Source organism: Sus scrofa, chromosome 11 (genome assembly GCF_054392235.1).
Source record: "Sus scrofa isolate SSC_HxYL_T2T_F1_AM1 chromosome 11, Sscrofa_HxYL_maternal_Yorkshire_Landrace_v2.0, whole genome shotgun sequence".
NCBI lineage: Eukaryota > Metazoa > Chordata > Mammalia > Artiodactyla > Suidae > Sus > Sus scrofa.
The window spans coordinates 71,023,712-71,049,317 of NC_139393.1; the positions used below are offsets into that span (position 1 = coordinate 71,023,712).

A 25,606-nucleotide genomic window follows, 5' to 3' on the forward strand; every position below is an offset into this window, starting at 1 on the left:
TTCTTCTGATACATGTTTCTGTTTATCTTTTGCTTCTTGTTCTTTTTTCAAAAATCTAGTGATTCTTGGTTGACTATTTACATTTAAGAATGAGGCTATGGGGAGGAACTCGGTGTTGATAGGGAGTTCTTGTCAGAGGGAGACTTCTTGGGTAAAGTGGACATATACCAATAATTTATTCCCTGCTGTATGTAAGTCACCCCACTCCCAACAGTTCTTTTTTATAACTGCCTTATCTAAGTATGGTGTCTCCCCAAGATTCTCTTAGGGTGGCTCCATCTCTCCTTGCTATTGTGTCTTCACATATACTATGGACAGCAGCCTCCTCTGTGTTATGTCTTGATCAGTACTTTCCATTCTCTCTTTCCTCTTGAAATGCTTTTAATCCCTTGTTTACTTACAAACCCTTGCAGTTTCTCTTCATTACTTGGGATTACTGAATTTTTCTTCACTTTCATCTTAATAGAAAATGGAATTAGAACTACCTGGGTTAAGTTCACATTAGTAGACAGAAATCATTAAAATCTTTTCATTTATGCACATTTTGGGCGTGGAGCAATTAAGAAAGGAATTTAGAGTTCTTTTTATATTTATTTCATTTGCTTGAGAGTATATCAGTTAGATATGACTTGGACCATAAAAAACTAAAAGTAAATTAATGTTGGCTTAAACAAGTAAAGGACTGTTTTTGTCCAGGAAAGTTTGGAGGTAGGTCATTGAGTGGAGACATCTACTTCCTTATGCAATCAAAACCAATATTTTCTGTGGGAGAAATGGTGTCAACTTTTCTTTTTTCTGTCTTTTTTTTTTTTTTTTCTCATGGCTGCACCCATAACATATGGAAGTTCCTAGGCCAGGGACTGAATCTGAGCCACAGCTGTGATCTACAGCACAGCTGTGGTAATGCCGGATCCTTTAACCCACTGTGCTGGGCCAGGAATTGAACCCACACCTCTGGGGTTACCCAACCTGCTGCAGTCACATTCCCCTTTTTTTTTTTTTTTTTTTCTTTTTGGCTTTTTAGGGCCACATCCCCAGCATATGGAGGTTCTCAGGCTAGGGGTTGAATCAGAGCTGTAGCCACTAGCCTATACCACAGCCACAGCAATGCCAGATCCAAGCCATGTCTGAGACCTCCACCACAGCTCACAAGCAACATCAGATCCTTAACCCAATGAGCAAGGCCAGGGATTGAACCTGCGTCCTCATGGATACTAGTCAGATTCATTTCCACTGAGCCATGGCCAGAACTGCTGCAATCAGATTCTTAATGCACTGTGCCACAACGGGAACTTTTATTTTTGAATGAACTTTTCTTGAAGGTTGCTATCCCTTCTAGCTTGGCACTCACTTGTCCCGGGGTTACTATCACCCCCAGATGAGAACAGGGCCTCAGGCCGTCAAAAATTTTTTTAAAGGGAAAGAAGCTTAAAATGAAACTCAGAGATTGTTCTTAACTGACAAATGATTGGCATGTTAAATATTTTTTGTGTATTGACAAACAAATGTGTGTCTCAGCCAAGGCCTTATCTTTTGGGGCTATCTGCCACAGCCAGTGTGCCTGGGACTCCAGTGCCCTCTCCAGCAAGAGCCTTTCTCACTGAAAAAAAATTTTAGAGGACATTTAAGTTCAAAAGGGTTTTGTTGCGTGTGATCTAAACCCAAAATAATGGTGGCTTCAACAAATAGAACTTTCTTTCTCCAATATAAAAGGACCCCAGAGATAGGAAGCAACGTGTTACGAAACTGTGTGCTTGAATGAGGAGCCCTCATGATTAGACTTGTTGGCTAAACATCTCAAGAGGATCAGAATTGCCAGGCGATGATTTAAATTTCTAGGCTTGAGGCTCAGCAAGTCATGACTTTGTGTGCTGTTGAACTGTGAGCAGTCTCAAAGACACGGCAAAGGGGCTCCAGAACCAGGAAAGACCAGAATTTGGAGCTGGGGGGGAAAAGGGACATACACAGAGTGCGTAGTGGAAGGCTAGCTCCTTGTCACCTTCTCTGCATTAGGATTTTCCCGTTATTCCCTAGGGGGCATCCTCTTAAGTCCTGGTAGTATAATATGACAGATGGCTTTTTCTCATTTGAGCAGTTTGACCAAGAAATACATAACCAAAAATCTACAGTTCCAAAAAGCACTATCATACACGTTCATTCATTTTCTAACGGCAGTTTCTACGGTTATCCCTTGTTATAGCTTTCACATTACACACTGACGACGAGTTCGATTCTTTTGCTGTGAATTTTTTAATATTTCATGTAAACCATAGACGGCGGTGTTTATTACGACTTCCTTATCCTGTAGGACATTTGCCAAATAAAATACCAGGAAGGAAAGTCTGCGCGATTTTTATGTGTGAACCTTTTTTTAAACATTCCTTAAAATATATTTCCTCTCTTAGCAACAAAGGAACTTCAGCTATAGAAAGCGTTGGGCTGTGTTATAACCTTCATATTACCCTTTCCACAGCCCTTTTTCTTTGGCGGCGCGGTGTATATCATTCATTGCAAGTTTACTTCATTCCTCTGGATTCATAGCTGATGCTCTGTGGACCATAAAATTTCAGCTGCAAAACCAGAACATCTCATTATTTCTGAAATATCAAGCTTGTATCTTCTTGATAAATAATTCCTACTCGTATAATGTATCAGACTAAAACATATTTTCTGAGGCCAGTAAGGTTAAAGCGGCAATCTCACCTTTTTTAATTTTTTTGCCCTGAAGACAGTGATTTCCATATATAGAGTGACCCTGGTTTGTGTTGAACACGGGGAAATAAGGATGAAGCATGAAACGACACATATTGCTGTCAGAGATTTGAAATGAGGCCTGCTAACCTGTAGGCAGCCTTCCAGACTCATCAGCCCCTCGCATTACCAATGGATTCAGAGAGTGCCGTACCTCCGCTTGCAATGGGCTGGGAACTTTTCCCTTTCCTCCTCCTCCTCCTCCTCCTTCTTCTTCTTCTTCTTCTTTTTTTTTTTAATGAAATCACAGCCATTGACAAACATTACATTTTAATGCAATTCTTCCTTCCCTTTCCTACTCCACTGTGAAAAAAAAAAAAAAAGAGAGAGAGAGAGAGACAGTATCCCGGGACACCCTATCGCTGTGACACTGATCTCATCTGGTTTTCCTGATGCTTGAAAAGGGGGTGCGACAGTTTGGATTTGCCTGGGAATCTACATCAGTCAGCGGTGCTTAAACAGGTGATAACATTTTCACTCTGGCAGGTCACACCCGTCAGCACTCTGGAATGCAGGCGCTGACTAAAGTTGGCTGCTCGTTCTCGCACAAGTTGGTGGGGTTTTTTTTTTTTTTGCTTTTTTGTTTTAAGGGAAATCATGTCACCGCTCTGTGTGTTGTTTGTTGCAGGGCAGCAACACTGGGAAGGGGAAGAAGTTTTTTAAAACGGCTAATGTGTTTGGTGCTTCCTGATGTCTTCTCTTTTAGTGTCTGTTCCATAAATAAGGAAGTCTGCTGAAGTTTGGCCAAAAGGTATCTGTCTCAGGGCTGCAACCATTCAGTTGCATTTAATTCAATGATAGAATTAAATGTATATATAAATATGTATATTTTTATATTTACATGTGACTTAAAATATATACTTATCTGATATATATGCATGCATGTGATACATATGTAACTCATTTCTTTTCTTTGCTTTTTTTTGTCTTTTTTTAGGGTGGCACCCACAGCATATGGAAGTTCCCAGATCAGATCAGAGCTACAGCTGCTGGCCTACACCACAGCCACAGTAACTCAGGATCTGAGCTGCGTCTGTGACCTACACCACAGCTCACGACAACACCAGATCCCTGACCCACTGAGCAAGGCCAGGGATCGAACCCCCATCCTCATAGATACTAGTCGGATTCATTTTCACTGCGCCACAACGGGAACTCCTCAACGTAACTCATTTCAACTGTCAGTTATTCCACTATCTATCTGTGAGGGCCGCCGTTCTGATAGCTGTGAACAACACCAAGAAGCACTGTGGTGGTTGTCTGCTCTGGGGAAAACTGGGTTTTATGCTGAAACTATAAGTAGTAACAGTTACAACAGTGGTTCCAGCTTATGGGCCTCAGACCCTTGGTGGACCATGAATTATTTCAAGTGGTCTTGCATCCATATGCATACCAAGCCTTCTCAGGAGGGGAAGTTAGCAAATTCCTGCCTATAGAGCTATTTTTTAAAATGCATACATGCTGGAGATCCCGTTGTGGCGCAATCGTTAACGAATCCGACTAGGAACCATGAGGTTGCAGGTTCGATCCCTGGCCTTGTTCAGTGGGTTAAGGATCCAGCATTGCCATGAGCTGTGGTGTAGGTTGCAGACGCGTCTCGGATCCTGCATTGCTGTGGCTCTGGTGTAGGCAGGCGGCTACAGCTCCAATTAGACTCCTAGCCTGGGAACCTCCATATGCCATGGGAGCGGCCCTAGAAAAGGCAAAAAGGCCAAAAAACAAAAACAAAAACAAAAAACCATACACGCTATTAGGATGATTAACATTCTATGATTTATTTAATAGTGTTACTGAATTTGTGCAATCTATGTGATTGTGTATTTTCTCCATGAAAAGTGCAATTATCTTTCAAGTAAGAGAGCTGGTGGTTTTCTCTGGAAAAAAAAGACTTCATACAAAAAGCCTCTGAGCCCATTAAACCGAGGAAGACCATGAATTATCGAGATCCACATCAAAAAAGGAAACAGAGGCTGGAACTAGAGAACCACTCTAACCAGCTGAGAAAAAGTTACTGTGACTTCACTTTTATGGAGGCAAAACCCCATCACATGTACCGCTTATGAGGACCAAAGCATCAGGTGACTATCATCAGCTCTCATCCAATAGCTGTCCCCTTCCTGTGGGTATAATCTGGGCGGCCATGTTTTCAGGACTGGCTTTGTCATCCTACACTCCAACAAAAAATGCATTAGCTTGTTGATGAAAAATTTAGATAATCTTTTTAAGCTTAAATATGTAAAGATGTCTTTCTGTGGTATATGTACACAATGGAATACTACTCAGCCATAAAAAAGAACCAAATAATGCCATTTGCACCAACATGGATGGAACTAGAGACTCTCATACTCAGTGAAGTAAGTCAGGAAGAGAAAGACAAATGCTATATGATATCACTTATATCTGGAGTCTAATATACAGCACAAATGATCATTTCCACAGAAAAGAAAATCACAGACTTGGAGAATAGACTTTTGGTTGCCAAGGGGGAGGTGGAGGGAGTGGGGTGAATTGGGAGCTTGGGGCTAATAGATGCAAACTATTGCTTTTGGAATGGATTAGCAATGAGATCCTGCTGTATAGCACTGAGAACTAAGTCTAGTCACTTATGATGGAACATGATAATGGGACAAAAAAGAATGTATACATGTATGTGTAACTGGGTCACCATGCTATACAATAGAAAAAAATTGTATTGGGGAAATAACAATAAATAAAATAAAATAAAGACATCTTTCGAGGGAAAACCATATCCTCAAGGGTTGACCAATGTTTTTGATTATTAATATGACTTAAAAATCCACAAACATAAAACTCGGAGAAACTCCCCAGGCTAATGGTCTTGTTATGAATAGAATAAAAGGAGTTCCCATTGTGGCTCAGTGGGAACGAACCTCACTAGTATCCATGAGGACACAGGTTCGATCTCTGACCTCACTCAGTGGGTTAAGAATCTGGCGTTGCCCTGAGCTTTGGAGTTCACAGATGTGGCTCGGATCCAGTATTGCTGTGGGTGTGGTGTAGGCCTGCAACTACAGCTCTGATTCAACACGTAGCCTGGAAATTTCCACCTGCTGTGGGTGCAGCCCTAAAAAAAAAGACAAAAATAAATAAAGTATAATAAAAAACGTTAAATTCCAATTAGCAACATTAATACATGAGGTTATTTTGCTGAAACACTACTGTAAACTTGTAATGTGAAAATATACGGATTGCCACAACGCAGATCTTTTTCAGTTGTGATGCCTACCACGTGCTGTATGATAATTCAATTCTTCCCCCATTTTTCTCTTTTTAAGCTATTTTAATTTTACAGTACATTCAGTTATCATCAAAAAGAAAGCATCAAACTGTAAAACTGTAATGGAATATGCCCCAAAATACACCTCCAGGCATCTGGGGCCCCCAGATGGAGAAATATTGTTTTAGGTTCGTAATATCCAATATCGATGAAGCAAACACTGGGGGCTGCACTGTAAGGAAATAGTTTAGGCAGAATGCCATTCAAGATAGCAAAATCCCTTTTCAAAAAAAAAAAATCACTCTTAGAGACGCAGTAACAAGAGTTCAGCATAAACACCTAAAAGTAAGTAAATCAATCTTTAAAATAAAGAAGACAAGAAGACATCTTTTTCTGGGTATGACATAGAAATTTGCGATAATTCGATGAAACATTTTTCAAAATAATAATTTTTCCTATTTACCAGGAAGCTTGCTCAATCTGACATTTTGCTTTTTTTTTTTTGTCTTTTTGCCTTTTCTAGGGCCGCTCCCGTGGCATATGGAGGTTCCCAGGCTAGGGGTCCAATCGGAGCTGTAGCCACCGGCCTACGCCACAGCCACAGCAACGCAGGATCTGAGCCGCGTCTGGGGCCTACACCACAGCTCAGGGCAACGCCAGATCCTTAACCCACTAAGCGAGGGCAGGGCTCGAACCCAAAACCTCATGGTTCCTAGTCGGATTTGTTAACCACTACGCCACAACGGGAACTCCGATTTTGCATTTTTTTTTTTAAGTTGGAAACAAAAATTTCACGAGAGTGAATGTTGTGTTGTTTTTTTTAAATATACATAGACTGCTTTCTGTCTCAATTGTGAAAACCTTGCTGCAAAGCACCTGCCCTTTATTCAAACCTCCTCCCAACCATGCACATTCTGGAACTGGTGTGATTTGCTCCCAGTGTGTTCTGCAGCCTTGAGCTTGCCCACTGGCAGCTGCACCAGTTGACTTAGAAAATTCGGTTGATTCAGCTTGAATGGGTACTACAAATTGCAAAAGATTTATATGTTCACTGTTTTACATTCCCAGAGAACTGCTAGCCAAACACTGCTGCCTGTATTGCCCAATATTCATGTAAATGGATTTTGACTTTCGACAGCCATTCCCAAGTGTTTATTTGCTCGGCACTTGGGACATTTTTATTGGATGCTTTCAGTAACAATCTCTAATTCAAGTACACAAAGACTCAAGGAATTTCCATCTTTTTTCCTCTTTGGAGGTTCCCAGCCTCTCGTGGAGTTTTACTGGTATATACCTGAAATGAATACCAGAGGGAAGAGACACCTCTCAGGAAGCACAGCTGCAGCCATAAATGACGTGTGTGTTTCTTTCTCATTCATAAGTGTTATGTAGAATCATGCTCAGATTATTAGTATTTTATCCTAACAGATTGTGTTATTGTATTAGTAATCTAGCAGGCATTATGAACCACTCATTTACAGACATTCAAGACATCTGGGTGAAACTGTGTTCCTACAAGAGCCCCTACAAAGTCTTGAACATTTATTTTTGCATATTTTATTTCTAATTCTACCCATACCCACCTGCCCGACCCAAAAAGATATTTGCAAACATTTTTAAGAGGAGAAAACGGACTCAGATAAATTTGCTCAGCTTATGACATTTCACAAATGGCTGAGCCAGAATGCAAACCGAAGCCAGATTCCCAAGACTTCTCACTGTATGGCATAGACTAGGCACAGTCCCCACAGAGGATTCTGATGCTCCGAGCAGAGGGGCGGAGAAAAGGTACACATAGAAGAACATAAACTCTTTTGTGACTTTGCAGTAATTCTTTCAATGAATACTTACAGAGCAACTATAAAATAGAATATTCTGGAGTTCCCATTGTGGCGTGGCGGAAAAAAATCCGACTAGGAACCATGAGGTTGAGGGTTCAATACCTGGCCTCGCTCAGTGAGTTAAAGATCTGGCGTTTCTGTGAGCTGTGGTGTAGGTTGCAGACACCTCGGATCCTGCGTGCTGTGGCTGTGGCACAAGCTGGCAGCTGTAGCTCCGATGTGACCCCTAGCCTGGGAACCTCCATATGCTGCGGGTGCAGCCCTAAAAAAAAAAATAAGGGCAAAAAAAAAAAAAAAAGAATATTCTGACCCAAGTGCTGCAATTACATGTCATGTGTGCTATGTCACAAGTCAAGACTTAAGAAATTGCAAATAATTGCAGTACCATGTCTGTAGAACTTATATACAGGATGTTCTTTGACAATGGAACAGAGTAGAGCCAAAACTCGTGAGAAGTTAACCAGGACATCCTGAGATAGGTGGAAATTAAGAAATACCCTTCAGTTAGATGTTTAGGTTTTCTCCTCAGTGAACTGCCTGATCATACCCTTTACCTGATTTTTTACTATTTCAGTAGTTTGTCTTTTTAACATCAACTCATGCAAGTTCTTTAGAATACTGATTATTTGCCTTCTACAGACATTGAAAATCATTTATCTCAATTTCTGACTTTCACTTTTATTTTCTTCTGTCATTCAAAAGACATTTAATGGTCATTTAATTTTTATGTAGTCAACTGTCTTTTTTTCATGTTTATATCTTATTTAATAAATAAGTACCTTTCCCATTCCCACCCTTGAATGATAGCTGAGTATAGCAGTTTTTGAAAATCAATTTCTTTTTTTCCCTTAACTTTACTGAAGTACAGTTGGTTTACAATGTTGTCGTAATTTCCACAGGAAAACACTTTAAGACTTGAAAGCTATTTGGAACTCCCGCTATGGCGCAACGCAATTAGTGGCCTCTTGGGAGCGCTGGGACTCGGGTTCGATCCCCACCCGGCACAGTGGGTTAAGTAAGGATCTTGCATTGTCACAGCTGCAGCGTAGGTCGTGACTGGGGCTCAGATCTGATCCCTGGTCCGGGAGTTCCACATGCCAAAGGGTGGCCAAAAATGAAAAAACAAAGTCTTGAAAGACATTTGTCTTCTGTCTTCTGGTACCTATTTTTGCAGATGAAAAGGCTTGTTAAATGAGATTGTCATTTCCTTGAAGATAATTTCTCTTTTACACTCTGGCACCTTTTGAGGTTATCTCTTTATTCCAAACGTTTTTTGGTGTTACTGTGATATGTTTACATAAGTATAATTTTATTTATTCTGCTAGGTACTTGGTAGGGATTTTCATCCATAAGACTAGTTTTTCAGCTCTGGGAAATTTCCAGTCTTTTCTGCAAATACTCCTTTTCCAACATTCTTTCGATTATCTGTCTTGAATTTATACGGATGCATGTTAGAGTCTTTTCATTTGTCTTCTATATCATCGCTTTTATGTTCTAACATCTCTGCACTGCATTCCAATAAACTCCTCAGAACTGTCTTTGAATTGACTAACCCTGTCTTGCTGTCTGTCATATTTCATTATCCACAAACTGGACGATTACCTTCCCAGCTCCCCAAGGTGCTGAAGTGCCCCAGGGCAGCCCTTGGACTGCTTTGCTTTTTTATCTTCACTCTTGATGTGGAGATCTTCTCCAGCCTCACGGTTTTAATTAGTTGTATGCTGATGACCCCACAGTCTGTGTCTCCACCCTGGACCTCTCCTCTAAATACAGATGTGTGTATCCAAATGCCACTTTGGGCATGTCCCCTGGATGTTTCATAGGTGGCTCACATTTAAAGCAGAGTTCCTGACCCTCCCCACACACCTGAGTCTTCCATACCAGTAAATAGCTGTGCTGATTTTCTAGTTACACAGGTAAAGAATTTAGATCACTCTTGTCGGCTCTTTTTATTTCACATCTCATATTGAACCCATCAACATGTCCTGTCATAGCGATCTTGAATAAAGATCAGAATCCAAAACGTTCACCTGCCTTCCATCGCCACCAACCAGTACGAGCCACCATCTTTTCTTACTTGATTATGGCAGTAGACTCCTAGCTGTTCTCCTTGATGTTGCCTTTGACCCCCTTCGTCAACAGTGATGCTGTTACGACGTGAACCATATCATGTCACACCTCTGCTGAAACCTTTCAGTGGCTTCCCGTCTCATTCGGAGTAAAAGCCCAAGCTCCTGGTCGGCCTACAAGGCTTTACACTCTCTGGTCCCCCTATTCCCATTTCAGGCATCTTGGTCTCCTAGCTCTTCCTCCAAATGCTAGACAAGGGTATTTGCAAGGTGGTGTCCTCGGACGGGAATGTTCTTCTCTCAGGATATTCACCCACCTTGTTCCCTCCCGTCCTCCATATCTTTACTCAACTGACCTCGAGACAATCTCTGATAACCCTCGTTAAAATGGTAATCACACACACTTCAAACCCTTGTCCCTACCCTTCTGTACCTTCCTCTTGTCTTAGGACTTGTCACCATCTAACACGTAGGTCTCTTTATTTATCTTGCTTATGGTCGGCTGGCCTCTCACAGAAAGCAAACTCTCTGAAGACAGGGATGTTTTTACTCTTTTTTTCCCATTATTTTATTCTCATCACCTAAATCATAAGCCTGACACATGAGACATTTAGTAAATATATGTGTATATACATATATAATCTATTTATTATAGTTAATGAGTTAACTAAGTGTTTTTTAATTTTCAGGATTTGTAGCTGGTTCTTTTTTACATTCACTTTTTAAAATTCATATTTGTCCATTTTGATTTATAATTGATATTCTTGCAAAATTTGTCTCCTTTCTAAAGATACTAATCGTCATTGTTATGGTGTCATTTTGAGATAATTCTATTACTTCAATTTCTTTAGGGGTTAGATTTTCTCCTAGAGTTTGTTGACTTATGAGAAAGTGACTCTGTGTGTGTTTGCTTTTGCATATTTCAGAATTGTAGTTTTCAGGCTCTTTTTTTTTTTTTTTTTTTTTTTTTGGTCTTTTTGCCATTTCTTGGGCCGCTCCCGCAGCATCTGGAGGTTCCCAGGCTAGGGGTCTAATTGGAGCTGTAGCTGCCAGCCTACACCAGAGCCACAGCAACACAGGATCTGAAACTCGTCTGCAACCTACACCACAGCTCACGGCAACACCGGATCCTTAACTCATTGAGCCAGGCCAGGGATCGAACCTGCAACCTCATGGTTCCTAGTCGGATTCGTTAACCACTGCGCCACGACGGGAACTCCTCAGGCTCATTTTAATTGGAGTTCTCTGTCTCTTCCTATCTCTCTTTCAAGAGATACAGACAAGACAAAGATGCAAAAATAAATAAATAAATAAAAAAGAAAAGAAATAAGTAGAAATCAGAAGAGAAAAGTGTAGTCATTGAAGTGAAAAAGATGCATATGTTAAAAGGAAATGCTAGGTGGTATACTTTGAAGGGATGACTAGTAAAAATGGAAGCTAGAACTAAAGAAATCACCAAAAATAAAATTCCCGGGGACAAGAAGGTGAAACCTATGATAGGGAAACTAAAAGATCAGGAGGATAGATGTAAAAGCTCCAACACGAGTCCCACAAAAGTTCCAGGAGGAAAGAAATTTTAGAATTGAAGAAATACATGAGTCTTTGCTTTGAAAGAACTCTCCATGAATTCCAAAGTAATTCCAATACCACAAAACAGTTGAAAGATATAAATGGTTCTTTAAGCATATACAGAGACAGAAGAAAAGAGAGATAATACAAGTCAGGGAAATGGGTACGTCAATGATTGGTGGAGAGGGTAAGAAGACAGTCCAGCCAGGAAAAGATAAAGGTTACAGGTACCAAGAAATTCAGCATCAGAGAAGCCTAATGAGGATAAAGTTTTAATATGAACCCAACAAAGCATCAAGTTCCACAGAACATGAGAGGAAACTTAGGACTGAGAAATGAGCATGAAATTTGCCAAGAAGTGGATGATTTGTGATTTTAGAGGCAGTCACTTCCATAGGATGATGGTGGCAGAGGACATAACGGAGAATATGGGAAGGAAACCGAGAACCTGGAAGCCTAAGTGTAACCCAACTTCTGCTGTCTTGGTGGGAATACAGTTAATTCTATTTATGAGTTTATCTAAAAGTCTCAATGAAAATTCATCTAATTTACCCTTTTCTGTCAATAACTAATTTAATTGAGGCAGAAACTAGCAGATGCAATGGAAAGGACACTGGCCTGGTCATGAGGAGATATGTATTCTGGTTCTGCTTTATCTGAAAGTGAGACCCCAGGCGAGGCCATATCTAGAAGAAGGGTTTAGATTGAATGGTTCTCAGTGACTGGCAGAGGCACCCTGGTATGCAGCCAAATTTTCAACTAACATTAAAATTGAACTTTGGTGCCAAGTTCATCCACTGCAAGGAAGTCTTTCGCGGCATTTGTGCTGAATGGGTCATGTGATAAAATAGAAAGTGTGTGTGGTTGGCAGCAAGTAACTGGGAAACCTATTACATAACATGACCTCCATCATTGAAAGTCAGGTGTTTCTAGACGTATTTTGTCTCGCATACTTAAGATATCTCGGTCAGGGCAGTAAACTGCTCTTTTCGATCAGTAACCCAGGAATGAAGGGCGACCATGGGTATGGCTCCCTTTGCCCTCTCTGTAAGACACTGATATTCTGTAGCTAGGATTATAGTTGCAATTATTGCTGATTTGTTAACTGCGTGTAATTCACTCAATTTCCTTAAGATAATAACCACACTTCTGTATTTGAAAATGTGATATGAACACAAAAACTTTTATAACTCCTGAATTTAATCATCACTGAGATAACTCTCAGCCTTAGTATTTTATCATTTTAAGACAATGTACTCTAGTTTTAATGTCCATTGAAAAAAGCTATTTCAAAAGACTGAGATTGAGCTTTAAAAACAAGGTTACCTTGATCAGTTTAGAGCCTAAAAAAAGTTAATCCCAAGAATATTTTTTTTGGCTCAGGATCTATAACATTTTCACTTGTTTGAAAGCAGATTAATTTTTTTTTTCACGTTTTACTCTTGCCTTATGTTTTTGCTGTTTGCAGACATGCTAACACATGTTAATAGCTACATTAAACTACTAATATCACCACCTTTTTCAAAACAAATTATCAGCTATTTGAAGAGACACTTCACCAAAGAAGATGTATGCAAATTAAAATCACAATGAGGTATCACTACACACCTATTAGAATGACTAAATGTTTTGGCTGATCATTCCAAATATCAGCAATAATGTGGAGGAACTGCTCTCTCATACTCTGCTGGTGCGAATGTAAAATTGTGCAACCACTTTGGAAAACATTTAGGAAGTTTCCTGCAAAGTTAAACATACACCTATCATGTGATCTAGCCATGCTACTCTTAGGCATTTATCCAAGAGAAATAAACACATCTGTCCTTAGAAAAGTTTGTACACAAATATTCATAGCAGCTTTATTTGTAATACTCAGAAACTGAAAAGAGCCCACATGTCCATCAACAGGTGAATGAGTGAACAGATTGTGGGATACTTATACACTGGAATAATCCTCAGCAGTGGAAAGGAATGAACTATTGATATTCACTATGGCGTGGGTGCATCTCATGGTAATCGTGCTGAGTGAAGAAGCCAGATGAAAGGAACTCATGTGGAGTTCCTGCAGTGAGGCAGTGGGTTAAGAATCCAACTGCAGCAGCTCAGATTGCTGCAAAAATTCAATCACCACCCAATGATGTAGGTTAAAGGATCCAACCTTGTCGAAGCTGCAGCTCAGATTTAATCCTTGGCCCAGAAACTTCCATACCCCGTGGGTGAGGCCATTGAAAAAAAAATGCATATGAGTATGATTCAATGTATATAAAATTCTAGAAAATGCAAAATAATCTATAGTAACAGACAGCAGATCATTGCTAGAGAGATGGCAGTGGGATGAGAAGGGGAATCTGTGGCATGTGAAAGTTCGGGGACCAGGTATCCAATCCAAGCCTTAGCTTCGACCTTTCAGAGAGCTGTGGCAATGCCTATCCAAACCCACAGCACCACAGCGGGAACTCCTCTCTGCTCCTTCTAGCTTCCTACCAGCCCAGCCAAGCAGATCCAGACTACTACAAATATTATAGCGGTCACCACACATGTGCCAGGGGCAATTCTTGTTTCCATCCCCTGGCTTCTCCTTATAATGAACGTTTGCTCCTGTTTAAAGTACTCTTTGAAGCTCTGTGGTTTCTGGGCACTGTGGGGCGCAGAGGTACGACTCTTGCATTGGCCTTAAGAAAATTAGCTTCACTGAGGCGACGTGGCACCCACTTCAGTACCAGTATTTACCAGGGCTTATCTCGCGCCAGGCATCGTGGTGAATCCTTCGTAAGCATTTCCCACTTAATCCTCAGAACAAGCCTACAGGAAGGGATTATGATTCTGATTATTTGCATTTGACAAATAAAAAGTTATCAATCGCCAAACAATAATCCTCAAGCCTTTCTACCAGGAGGCTGATGCACTGACTTTTACGAGGTTCTTCCACCTAAGAAATGATCAGTTTGTGTTCCTGACCAAGCAGAGCCTCGGAGGGAGTAATTGGACCTGCACTTCTCTATGAAAGGCTTTGGCGGCAGGATATTCCTTTGCAGAGCAGAGTCTCAGGGAAGGGACAGAGTGTCCTTGGGCAGGAGGGTTAGAACAGCTGCGGGAACACAGGCAGAACTGTCGCAGGGAGGGTCCTGCTCCAACCCCCCAGGAGAGCCAGCCTGGTCCCTGTGTGGATGCACCCAGGTGCCATGAAGTCCCGGAAAGTCAAATGGGCGGAAGGATATGGCATCCTCTTCTAGTGAGTCTGATGACTGGTTACCTGATAAGGCTTTTGCGGACAAAAGAAGGTGGGCAGGCTCCTTACGATTATTTTTGTCTCTGCAAGTAGTACCTTTGTTGGTGTCTGACTTTCCTCTTGGCCTCATTTAGATTTAATTTCCAAATCTTTCATGTCTTAATCACTTCCTTAGATGGTCCAAATCATTATTAAATGTTCATTTCGGTTTATAATTATCTGTCTATAATAAAATCTTCAGTGTTTAGCATCTGTTATAATGGAGGTGAAAATTCACATTTTCCTCTTAAAAAGGGTTATGACAAATACACTCAACCTAACCAAGAGGTTGAATAAAAGGTAAAAGTCTGGGAGCTCCCACTGGGGCTCAGAAAGTTAGGGACCCACCTGGTCTCCATGAGGATGTGGGTTCAATCCCTGGCCTCGTTCAGTGGGTCAAGGATCTGGCATGTACAGGCTGCAGTGTAGGTCACAGATGCGGTTCCGATGCACCTTTGCTGTGGCGTAAGCCTGCAGCTGCAGCCCTATTGGACCCCTAGCCCAGGCATTTCTGTGTGCCCCAGGTGCCACCATAAAAAAGAAAAAAGAAAGTAAAACTCTATGTGAGACAGTGGAACAGAAAGTTTGGGTTCGGAACATATAACTTGGCAGATTAAACATTGTTTAAAACAAACCAATTCTACCCTGGCTGAGCCCTGTCTTAACAAAAGGGGATATTTCTCACCCTTGACAGCTGCAATGCTGTCTTTTCACTGCCTATGCGAAGGCACCATTTCCTCTACCACATGGTTCTCATCTGTGGAATGGGGCGAATTCTTTCTACCACGACAGTTTCATAGGAATGTCACAAGGATCCGATGAGCTCATACTCATAGGATTGCTTTGAAAAAGAGAAAACAAGGTCAAGAAATAAGATGGCATTATTATTGTTGACATAAAGAACAGTGGTGAAGAAGATTTTGTTTCTCTTTTTTTTTTCTTTTTTCTTTTCAGAATTAATAATCTGCCCTACCTTGTGCTTGTGGGCTCAAGGCTGATTGTCAGTTAATTCAAGCGTGATTCCTTTTCTTTAATGCTTTTAGCTTTAATTGAAACATCAAGTTCCTGTTGTGGCGCAGTGGTTAACGAATCCGACTAGGAACCATGAGGTTGCAGGTTCGATCCCTGGCCTCGCTCAGCGGATTAAGGATCCGGCATTGCCGTGAGCTGTGGTATAGGTCACAGACACAGCTCAGATCCTGCGTTGCTGTGGCTGTGGCGTAGGCCAGCGGCTGAAGCTCTGATTAGACCCCTAGCCTGGGAACCTCCAAATACTTCAGGTGCGGCCCTAAAGAAAACAAAAAAAAGAAAAGAAAAGAAGAAAGAAACATCATCTGGAGGAAGGGTTCATACTTAACCCATTCTTAGTCATTTAGGTCTCTGTAAAGATGAAATGGGGAGAGGGGCTTGCCCGTTCCACCTTCTTCTCCCTCTGGAGAATCGCGGCTAAGAAGAGAGATCAGCATGAACAGAAGTGCTGTCAGATCCTGGATTTTCATTTAGATTCTGACACACGAAACAAAACCTTCAGCAAAATCCTGTATTCTCATTAGGGCTCAGTTTCAGAAAGAGGTGTGACTTCCTGCATCTCTAAAAACCCTAACCTCCCATGACAATTGTATGCCAGGTAATAATTACACAATAATGTCAAAGAAGGGTTCCTTACCTACATTTATAAACAGGGAAGAGGTAGGAGAGCCAAGGGATTGGCCTAAGGTTCATGTAGAACTCTCTGGTGCCAAAGCCATGTGTCCTTTGGTTTCTCTGGAGGATGAAAGGTGAGTCCAGTTGTCCTTGTGTATTATTGTGTCCATACCTTCTCTGGAGCCCTGGCGCTCACTCATTTAATTAGATGCACCTGCAGGGCTTTCTAAACAAACCACAATGAGACAGCACCTCACACCAGAATAACAGGTGTTGGAGAGGCTATGGAGAAATTAGAACCCTGTGCACTGTTGGTGAGAATGTTAAATGGTGGAGCTGCAATGGAAAACATTGTGATGGTTCCTCAAAAATTTAAACGTAGAACCACCATATGATCCAGCAATTCCAAAAGAACTGAAAGCAGGAACTCAGATCGTTGCACAATCATGTCCATAGCAGCATTATTCACAGTAGCGCAAAGATGGAAGCAACTTAACTGTCCACCAACAAAATATGGTAGACACATACAATGGAATATTATTCAGCCTTAAAAAGGAAAAAAATTCTGATACGTGCTACCACATAGGTGAAACTTGATGACAATATGATAAGTTAAATGAGCCAGTCACAAAAGGGTAAATATTGTGTGATTCCACTGACACGAGGTACTTGGAGTCAGAGGCACAGAGGCAGCCCTTGACAAGGAGGAGAGACGAGAGAATTGTGTGTGTGTGTGGGGGGGTTATAGAGCCTCAGTTTTGCAAGATGAATTTTAGAGATGGGTAGTGGTGATGGTTTCACACCAGTGTGAATGTATTTAATGTTTCTGACTTGTAAAAATGGCTAATAAGTTCAAATTTATTTTATGTGTGTTTTTTTAACTATAATTCAAAAACATCTTTTAAAAATACTGGTGCTTGGCGAAACTAATTGAATCAGGCCCTCTGAGAGCGGGGCTAGGGCTCTGGCATTCTGTAAAAGCTCCCTGGAGTTTTCTGCTGCACAGTGAATGCTATGAAGTTTTGCTCTAGAACCACAGGCTCCCCACCCTGGCCCTACTCCTGGAAACATTCATTTGAAGGACCAAATGTCATTTGCCAGTTTGAGCCAAAAGAAAAAAGAAAATCACTGGCATTACCTCCTGTGAATATTCTCTTGAGCATATTCTTCTCGGAGAAAGAAAAGAAGCTTCTGTCTTGGGTTTGCCGACAAGAAAGAGTCTTCTGTGTGCTTTTTCTATTCTGAAACAAACCTCACTCTGAATTCTCTGACCCAGGGAAAAAAAAAAAAAAAAAGGCTCTGGTATCTGGAGAAAGCAAACGGATCCCAGGCTCCAATCAAGGGAAGAATGCCTGGGGAATCAGAAGAACATTACGGTGCTGTATAAATTTCTGGTGAGGTTTCAGCCTGCAGCATTGTCCTGAATTCTATGCAAAACACCAGGGATGCCAGTGAATTGAAAGGTGACTTGGATAATCACGGGCCTCGGGCCTTACTGTGATGATGAAGTTAGAAAGAAAAAAAGAAAAAAAAAAAAAACAGGCTGACAGTCAGAGGAAGAGAGGAAATGAAGGAAGAGGAGGTTTCTGGAATATGCCAGAGGATGGAGGAATTTGTTGCAGAGTATCCAGGAAGGCGATGATACCCTCTAAAACAATTAACTGTGCATATTCCCTTCTGCAAAGCAGGGGCAGGAATTTGGTTTAGATCTGAGGAAGGGAAGGACTGATGGGGAGATTCTGATCCTTAAAGCTTTTAGCCTTGCTAGCGATTTGGGCACGGGTGTGGGTCTTATTCTCCTTCTGAATATTTCTATCACCACACTAATAAGTTGCTGTGTTGTTTGGGGCATCGCTATCCAATAGCATTTTCTACTGTGATGGAAATGTTTCAGGGGTTGTGCAGGAGCCAGCTTGTGCTGGCTGTGGGGTTCATTATTTCTTTTTCAGCAATTTTGTGAGCTGGTTGTTAAGCACTACCAAATTGATTTGTATAAAATTATCATTAACTCTTAGGTTAAGGAGTTCCTGTTGTGGCTCAGCGGGTTACAAACCCGACTAGTACCCGTGAGGATGCAGGTTCAACCCCCGGCCTCATTCAGTGGGTTAAGGATCTGGCGTTGCTGTGAGCTGTGGTGTAGGTGGCAGACTTGGCTAGGATCTGGCATTGCTGTGGCTGTGATGTAGGCTGGCAGGTACAGCTCCGATTGGACCCCTAGCCTGGGAACATTCATAAGCTGCAGGTTCAGCCCTAAAAGAAGCAAATAAAACAAAACAAAACAAAAAACACTATTACATCAAGTAATAGTCACAAGTTTCTATTTTACTACCTTTCATGCACTGAGGTTTGCACCATCCAATAGCCGCACGTGACCACTGGGTACTTAAGTAGAGGAAGAAGGGAATTTTAAATTCAATTAAATTAATTTACATCAAATAGACACGTGTGGCTAGTGGCTACTGTAATGGAGAGTACAGGTTTAGGGCATTTGCAGAATGCTCTCTCATTGATGACTTATCAGAAAAGCATTCATTTCAGATGCCAGATGAATATCTCGCTTTTTCGCTGCAATGATTTTTGGTTATCATTATTAGATCATTTGGATCTGGCCTTAAGTTACTTGGGAGGGCAGTGATGGAGGGAGGAGCAGAGAGTGAGGGAGAGAGAGAGAGTGAAAATTCATTCTAAATTGAATTCTTGGTGCTTTGAGAGGTTGCATGCTAATGACAGCAGAAAATGCTTTGGTTTGCTGTTGTGTGACTTCCCACAAGCAGAAGCCGACAGACCACAGAGTTGCCTGGTTCAGAGCTGAGTGTGGGTGCTGGATGACATCGACAGGCATTTCTGGGGTTCCCTTAGAATTCAGGAAAACACTAGACTCCTCAGATTGAGCAGGGACTCCAGCCGGGATCCTTGAAATCTGAGACCATGGTAACTGGACTCTGTTTGCAAGGGAGTGACCTCGGCTTTCCCAAGGTGTCTGAGGTCAGCCCTGGGCAGACAGCTGGCAAGTACTGGACAATTAGCACTTAAAGCTATTGCCTCAGATGTGCCCAGCCCATTTCTCTGCCCCATTCCCCCTCAGGTAGCTCCCTGCTTTAATTTCCCTGCAGGTTTCAGGAAGGATGCGTTAAATTATAATCACTAGCTGTTTTGTGAGCAGCCTTTTGTGACCAGTAATGACTGTAATGAGAAAAAAGAAAAAGGGAAAATGGGATGATTGAAGCTCCCTGGGATGCTTTTGCTGAGCAACACAAACAGATAAATGGGGCCTTTCTTTGCCCATTAATTTGTATCTGTGTTTTCATTTGTCACTGAAAAGTGAGCCTGTTTATGAGGCATCTGCTCGACCACAGAGACCACTTTACTTAACCTAAGGTGGGATCACAGAGCCGGCAAGAGTCACATGACCGCTGCTGCAACACTGCCTTTGCAACCTTGTTTATAAGAGAGTCCCCTCTGGTCCTGATAGGTGCTTACAGGAAAACTACAGCTGGGACTCTTCCCATTAAACTTATCCGTAAAGCTGCCCCCTCCTTCCTAGAGCCTGAGTTTCGGGCTCTGCGCTCATCTGAATCATTGAAACAGCTTCTGATAGCCTCCTGAAAATGTAGAGATCTAATCGAAATACTTCATGGTCTAAAATCTTCAGCCGTTCCCCACAATCTGGGAGCAGCTGGAAATGAGCTTTAAGGACCTCTGGGGGTTGGGGGCAGACCTCATGTAACTATGTAATTAGAAATTAGAAATCATATAGGCTCAACTTTTAATTTTATTTTATTTTATTTTATTTTATTGGCTGAATCTGGGCCAGGGATTGAATCTATGCCATAGCAGTGACTCGAGCCGCTCTCGTGACAACACTGGATCCTTAACCTACTGCGCCACAAGGGAACTCCTCAGATTAACTTTTTGGTCATAAAAGCATGTACCAAAGAGCCTTTACTTAGCAGGTCCGTGAGAGTCTGTTTGGACTGGATTGAGTCTAAAGCAAAAATAAAAATAATTCGAATCGATTCATTAGGTGCTGCTGCTTGGATACACAGACAAAAAAAAAATAGAAACACAAAAGTCTGTACTTTTTCCAACAGGAATCATTTTCTTTGTTTTTTTTTTTTTTTTTTTAATGGCAGTAATCTTATACATTTTTGATGCCTGAAATCAATAGCTGTATGTCAGAAATTTTATATCTTGGACCAACCTTGGCCCACGTTCCTGAGGTACCTTGGAGACCGCAGCATGCCAGCCAGAGGAATTCCTTCTAGAAAACTGACTTAGAGGAAGAAAGAACCATACCAGAAAGTCGGGAGATCAGATTCTGCTCTTTGCTTTGGGTTAACTAGCAGATGGGTTTAGACACTTTGTTTCACTCACTGGGTCATATCCTCTCTTCTGCAAGCAGAAATGGGGCTGAATGCTCACCCATGTCTCATAGCTCTACTATTCTATGATTTTAAAAGCTGTAATAAAATTTTCTAAGAACAGAGAGACTCAAAATCCATTCTCACTCCTCCCCCCCTTTTTTTGGCCCAAGAACCTTTTTTTTTTTTTTTTTTTTGTATTTTCTGGGCCACACCCGTGGCATATGGAGGTTCCCAGGCTAGGGGTCTAATTGGAGCTGTAGCCTCCAGCCTACGCCGAAGCCACAGCAACACAGGATCGGAGCTGCGTCTGTGACCCACACCACAGCTCACAGCAACGCCACATCCTTAACCCACTGAGCGAGGCCAGGGATCGAACCTGCAATCTCATGGTTCCTAGTCAGATTTGTTAACCACCGAGCCACAACGGGAACTCCAGCCCAAGAATCTTACAGATCAAAGATTTTAATACAAGTTCCATTGACATTTACTCGATAGACATCCATCCATGACCAAACCTGTAGGCCTGAAGAGAAATCCTGTGTTACCGCTGATAATTCTGCTAACTCCTGGGTGCCTGCCTGCTCTTCACCCTAGAGTTTCAAGGCCCTTGTGGAAGGATGCTAGGGAACTGCTTAGACAAACCTCTTGTCAATCCTTTCTCTTCCTTGAGATACAATTCAGTGTTAACTGCCCACTGGGGCTAATTCTGAGGACTATGTCTCACTGCTCCCACAAGTGCTTGCTGTGGTCTCCTCTCAGAACTGGCACCTGCAGCCCTCAGCTCCTGGGAAAGCCAGCTGCTGATGGCTTACAGCAGCACTCGCTCACGGAGGATGCCCAGCCCGATAGGGAACTGCCTCACCTAACACTATGCCCTGTGCTAGAAGTAAAGGTGGCAGCAAATTCTTGGTTACGCCTCCAGCTGAGAGGTACCATTGAGTCCAACGTAATCATCCACCTTACATTCAGGTCAGGCTGAGTGATGCCCTAAGCGATAGAATTCAGCAGAAGTGATGCTCTGCCAGGTTCTGGGCCCAAGACGAAAGAGCCAAGCAGCTCCTACTCTCTGTCATTTGAAGGACACTCTAGGAAACCTGAGCTGCCATGGAAGGAGTCCAGCTACTCCGAGACCGCCACACTGCAGAGCCCCATGTCGGTGATCCAGTTTGACAGTCTTGGATGAACCTACTTTCCAGTCACCCCTACCAAGGAGCAAGACATGTAAGTGAAGCTGTCTTGGCCCCTCCAGAACAGCGCATCCACCAGCTCAGTACCACCAAGCACCCCCTGTCGACCATGTGTAGATCGGAAGCATCAACCAGCTGAGCCCTGTCTGGATTCCCGACCCAGACATTTCTAAAATGTGATAGAATATTTGTTTCTTTAAGCTATTAAGTCTTCAGAAGTTTGTTGCATAGCACTGCATAACAGAAATTTCTAAGATGTAACAGAATATTTGTTTCTTCAAGCTATTAAGCCTTCAGCAGGTGCCTCTTCCTCTGGGGAAGTTGACAGCCAGCGAGTGAGTAACCATGAGGGATGCAGACTAAAGCCAGACTTCCTGCCTCAGTGTAACACCCTGGGAAGGGCCATCCTAGCTCAAAAGTTCCCTGAAGGATTGGCTGGGGCCTCCTTTTCAACCTTGGAGTCAACTTCTCCTCTGCCTCATCCTGCCTTCCTCACTTCCTTGCAGGTGGATCTCCCCAGCAAAACTTGGCCCACACAGCGCTCCCTCTCCACCTCTGAGTCTCTGCCCAGGAAACATGAAACTAGTGGCCTCCACATTCCATTCCTTCAAGTGAATTCTCTCAGTTCCCTTTTCTCTTGCTTGTCTCCCTTTGGGGTTGAGTTCTGTCGATAGAATACAAACTTGGCGAGATTCTAACTGCTATGCTACTTGGTGACTTTGGGGTACTATCTGGTGTCAATTTTTTCCTTTTTTTTTCTTTTGGTCTCTTTAGGGCCACACCTGCAGCATATGGAGGTTCCCAGGCTAGGGCTCTAATGGGAGCGGCAGCTGCCGGCCTACGCCACAGCCATAGCAATTCCGGACCCAAGCCACATCTGCGACCTACACCACAGCTCACGGTAACACCAGATCCTTAACCCACTGAGCGAGGCCAGGGATCAGACCCACGTCCTCATGGATATTAGTAGGGTTTGTTACCACTTAGCTATGATGGGAACTTCCTATCTGGTGATCAATTGACATTTGTTGAATGAATTTTTGTTGAAAAGAAGAATCAAGGGAGTTTATAAAAGAAGTAAGTTACTTTCTCTTTAATGGTGGGGCAGGCTGAGGGAGTTCTAACCCCCTACAATTCAAACCAGGTCCATGAACTTTTCCTCTATCTAGTAACTTCGAAAGTTAGTTGGGAACTGCGGGAACCAGAGTCCCCTTGACTAAAATAAAGGCAGAGGAGTTCCCATCATGGCTCAGTGGTTAACAAATCCGACTAGGAACCATGAGGTTGCGGGTTCGATCCCTGGCCTCGCTCAGTGGGTTAAGGATCCGGCATTGCCATGAGCTGTGGTGCAGGTCACAGACATGGCTTGGATCTGGCATTGCTGTGGCTGTGGTATAGGCCGGCAGCCACAGCTCAGATTAGACCCCTAGCCTGGGAACCTCCATATGCCATGGGAGCAGCTCTAGAAAAGGCAAAAATAATAGCAATAATAATAATAATAATGAATAAAATAAAATAAATGCAGAAAGTAATGTAGGCTTTTCAGTGTGGCAAATTCCCAATAGGCTAAGCAGATTTTCCATCCAAGTAGAACGAAATCATTGGTTTAGCAGAATAGTGAATTCACAGAGAAGCAGTTGGGCTGGGCCTGTTTATTCATCTCTGCACACTGAGCTAGAGCACGGACTATCAGCTGATACCAAATTCAAGGAAGAGATATGATCTCTGTTTTCCAAAGCTTTCATCTAAAGATACAAAGCAAGAAGAGAAGAGTCGTAAAATAGCACCTTACTCAAGAAAAGAAAACATCAACACTTGGCAGAAACTTGAAAACAAAGCCCATGTCAGTTTCTCGCTAAATTTGAATGGATAAAGTCTACCTCCTGATTTATTTTATTTATATAGTAACAGCCTCCTTGCCCTGAGATGATTTCCTGAACCTTCTTTTGAATTCGTTTCTTCTGTAGCCTCCTGTTCACCACTGTTTAGGAGACATCTAGGGTATAAACGGTGTCATATAAATTCCTAGAGGAGAGACCCAAGCGTGAATTGCCCCAAATCAGCTCTGCTGCCTTTAGGCAACAGACGCTTCTTCCCCCCGCCCCTTAATTTTCCATGTTCCCATTATGTCAACAAATTAAGATTATAAAAATTCCTGGAAGCAAAAAAATATTTTTTAAGTTGATGTGGTCTGTCCACTTGACTATTTTCCAGCAAGGTCTAGGATGCATATTTGGTCCTTGTGCTGTGAATAATGTATGTCTCTATAAACTTTTCATGTGGAATGGAGGGAGACATGCTAGAAAAGTGAGTCTTTGAAGATCGACTGGGAACTCAGCCTCTGGGGCCTCCTCGTGCTCGGGGTCACCTGGAATTGCGCAGCGGGGAGGTAGAGAAACGCTCAAGGCAACTGCGAAAGTGTATTTGTCCACAGAGCTGAGTCCTGGGGTAACGACTTCCGCAGCATTTTTAGAATGTTGACTCTGCCAGCTGCTCCCACACCTCATTTCAGCTCTTAGGAAAGTATATTTAGGATGGATGCTGAGTTGGGGTGTCTTTTCTTTCTTCCTTGGTTTCAGACCAGCTCTTGGTTCAGGGATCACGGGAATTAATTTCAGCCACTCCACAGGTTCCTAGGTGACAAGGGAAGGGAGAGCATCCAGCAGAATTCGGTGGGATCCCTGCATCCACGAGGCCTCTGGGCACCCTGTTCTTCAAAGGTGTTGAGTTTCCAGAGCAGGCATCAAGAACTGTGACTCTCTAAGATCCGTGGTGGCCTGATGCTCCGGAAACTGTGTCTCCCACAAAACGTTTAGAGCTGCCCTCCCTCAGTGGCAAGCCCACTGAAGCTCCAGCATAGGGTTTTCTAGCTCTCTTTTTGTGACCCCACTGGGGGTGCCTCAATTTATCTGAAAAGGTGCTACCTGCGTTTCAAAGCTAAGGTGATTGATTTTCACTCGCTTGCATTTTTCAAGTGCATGTACCCAACATAGCAGTTTGGGAAAGGTGTGACCTAATAGACTAAACTAGTCCCAAATTGCAAAGGGGCCCGGAATCGATGGCATAGGCTTTCTCTTGTCTGCACAGGCCTCCTTAATCCCTTAATCCCCCTCTCTTAGAAAATAAAGGAAGAGGCTAGAAACAGGTCTTGGCGGTGGAAGAACCCAAATGCTTGGGAGGAGATGATTTGTGTTCTTCTAGGGAATCAAGAGGTTAGCAGCTTTTGTACCAGGCCAGTCACTGGCTCGGAAGATACTGGGCAGCATTTTCTGCAGCAACCCTGAGACGTGCCAGGTCGCACCTGTCCTCTGGAGCCGTCTCCAGAAAGTTTCTAGGCAGAGTGCCGCCTTTCTAAGCCACATACACGCCATAGACTATATACACGCCTCCCCACGGCAATGCCAGATCCGAGCTGCCGCCTATGCTGCAGCTTGTCGCAGTGACGGATCTGAAACCCACTGAGCCAGGCCAGGGATCAAACCCGCATCCTCATGGATCCTAGGTTCTTAACCTGCCGGGCCACAACTGCATCCTCAAGGATGCTAGTCGGGTTCGTAACCTTATTGTACACTGAAATTTAAAAAGCACTGGCATATAGGATTCCTCCTTACTAACCACTCCTACAGCACCTAGACCCTCTCAGGATCACCCAGAGTTGCCTGCTTTCAGTACGCT

General features: G+C 42.7%; 1 protein-coding gene across 1 annotated transcript in view; it reads left to right on the forward strand.

Annotated features, from left to right (window-relative positions):
* GPR180 (G protein-coupled receptor 180) overlaps window positions 1-22,626 on the forward strand; it is a 290,476-nt gene extending 267,850 nt beyond the window's left edge. The window contains exons 12-13 of the transcript XR_014819704.1: window positions 21,824-21,965; window positions 22,438-22,626. The gene's annotated coding sequence lies outside the window, so the exon portion shown is untranslated. The remainder of the gene's footprint in view (window positions 1-21,823; window positions 21,966-22,437) is intronic.
* The last annotated feature ends 2,980 nt before the right edge of the window (window positions 22,627-25,606 follow it).